Below are 2,658 nucleotides of genomic sequence, written 5' to 3'. Positions count from 1 at the left end.
TGGCAGGGGACGGCAGTTAGGAGTGAGCAGGCCGGCAAAGGATGGCAGTTAGGGGTGATGGGGCCGGCAGAGGGCAGTTGGTGGTGACCAGGCCTGCAGGGGAGGGCAGTTGGGGAGAAACAGGCCTGCAGGGGAGGGCAATGGGGGTAACCAGGCCAGGAGGAGAAGGCATTGGGGGTGACCAGGCCTGCAGTGAAGGACACTTAGGGGTGACCAGGCTGGCAGGAGAGTGCAGTTAGAGGTGACCATGCCAACAAAAAGGGCAGTTAGGGGCAATTGGACCGGCAGGGGCAGGCAGTTAGGAGTGACCAGGCTGGCAAGGGAGGGCAGTTAGGGGTGACCAGGCTGGCAGGGGAGGATAGTTAGGGGTGTCCAGGCTGGCAAAAGAGGGCAGTTAGGGGCAATTGAGCTGGCAGGGATGGGCAGTTAGGGGTGAGAGGATAGTTAGGGGTGTCCAGGCTGGCAAAAGAGGGCAGTTAGGGGCAATTGAGCTGGCAGGGATGGGCAGTTAGGGGTGAGAGGATAGTTAGGGGTGTCCAGGCTGGCAAAAGAGGGCAGTTAGGGGCAATTGAGCTGGCAGGGATGGGCAGTTAGGGGTGAGAGGATAGTTAGGGGTGTCCAGGCTGGCAAAAGAGGGCAGTTAGGGGCAATTGAGCTGGCAGGGATGGGCAGTTAGGGGTGAGAGGATAGTTAGGGGTGTCCAGGCTGGCAAAAGAGGGCAGTTAGGGGCAATTGAGCTGGCAGGGATGGGCAGTTAGGGGTGAGAGGATAGTTAGGGGTGTCCAGGCTGGCAAAAGAGGGCAGTTAGGGGCAATTGAGCTGGCAGGGATGGGCAGTTAGGGGTGAGAGGATAGTTAGGGGTGTCCAGGCTGGCAAAAGAGGGCAGTTAGGGGCAATTGAGCTGGCAGGGATGGGCAGTTAGGGGTGAGAGGATAGTTAGGGGTGTCCAGGCTGGCAAAAGAGGGCAGTTAGGGGCAATTGAGCTGGCAGGGATGGGCAGTTAGGGGTGAGAGGATAGTTAGGGGTGTCCAGGCTGGCAAAAGAGGGCAGTTAGGGGCAATTGAGCTGGCAGGGATGGGCAGTTAGGGGTGAGAGGATAGTTAGGGGTGTCCAGGCTGGCAAAAGAGGGCAGTTAGGGGCAATTGAGCTGGCAGGGATGGGCAGTTAGGGGTGAGAGGATAGTTAGGGGTGTCCAGGCTGGCAAAAGAGGGCAGTTAGGGGCAATTGAGCTGGCAGGGATGGGCAGTTAGGGGTGAGAGGATAGTTAGGGGTGTCCAGGCTGGCAAAAGAGGGCAGTTAGGGGCAATTGAGCTGGCAGGGATGGGCAGTTAGGGGTGAGAGGATAGTTAGGGGTGTCCAGGCTGGCAAAAGAGGGCAGTTAGGGGCAATTGAGCTGGCAGGGATGGGCAGTTAGGGGTGAGAGGATAGTTAGGGGTGTCCAGGCTGGCAAAAGAGGGCAGTTAGGGGCAATTGAGCTGGCAGGGATGGGCAGTTAGGGGTGAGAGGATAGTTAGGGGTGTCCAGGCTGGCAAAAGAGGGCAGTTAGGGGCAATTGAGCTGGCAGGGATGGGCAGTTAGGGGTGAGAGGATAGTTAGGGGTGTCCAGGCTGGCAAAAGAGGGCAGTTAGGGGCAATTGAGCTGGCAGGGATGGGCAGTTAGGGGTGAGAGGATAGTTAGGGGTGTCCAGGCTGGCAAAAGAGGGCAGTTAGGGGCAATTGAGCTGGCAGGGATGGGCAGTTAGGGGTGAGAGGATAGTTAGGGGTGTCCAGGCTGGCAAAAGAGGGCAGTTAGGGGCAATTGAGCTGGCAGGGATGGGCAGTTAGGGGTGAGAGGATAGTTAGGGGTGTCCAGGCTGGCAAAAGAGGGCAGTTAGGGGCAATTGAGCTGGCAGGGATGGGCAGTTAGGGGTGAGAGGATAGTTAGGGGTGTCCAGGCTGGCAAAAGAGGGCAGTTAGGGGCAATTGAGCTGGCAGGGATGGGCAGTTAGGGGTGAGAGGATAGTTAGGGGTGTCCAGGCTGGCAAAAGAGGGCAGTTAGGGGCAATTGAGCTGGCAGGGATGGGCAGTTAGGGGTGAGAGGATAGTTAGGGGTGTCCAGGCTGGCAAAAGAGGGCAGTTAGGGGTGACCAGACTGGCAGAGGGCAGTTGGGGGTGACCAAGTCCACAAGAAGGGCAGTTAGGGGCCCTTTGGGCCAGCAGGAGAGGGCAGTTAGGGGTGACCAGGCTCGCAAAGGAGGGCAGTTAGGGATGATGGGTCCAGCAGCTGGCAAGGGAGGGCAGTTAGGGGTAACCAGGCAGGCAGAGGGCACATGGGGACAACTGGACCTGCAGCGGAGGGCAGTTGAAGCGCTGTCTCAGATAATCACAGTTTCTCATACTGGATTGGAGTATCCAGGCTGGCAGGGGAGGGCACTTGGGAGTGACCAGGCCTGCAGGGGCGGACAATGAGGAGTGACCAGGTTGGCAGTGTAGGGCAGTTAGGGGTGACCAGGCCCACAAAAGAGGGCAGTTAGGGGCATTGTGGGCCGGCAGGGGAGGGCAGTTAGGGGTGACCAGGCTGGCAGGGGAGGGCAGTTGGGTAGACCAGACTGGCAGGGGAGTGCAGTTAGTAGTGAGCAGGCCGGCAAAGGATGGCAGTTAGGGGTGATGGGGCCGGCA

This window comes from Myotis davidii, unplaced genomic scaffold (assembly GCF_000327345.1).
Source record: "Myotis davidii unplaced genomic scaffold, ASM32734v1 scaffold1489, whole genome shotgun sequence".
In the NCBI taxonomy this organism is placed as follows: Eukaryota; Metazoa; Chordata; class Mammalia; order Chiroptera; family Vespertilionidae; genus Myotis; species Myotis davidii.
The sequence above is the reverse complement of the archived record's forward strand: the minus strand, read 5'-3'. Positions refer to the sequence as shown.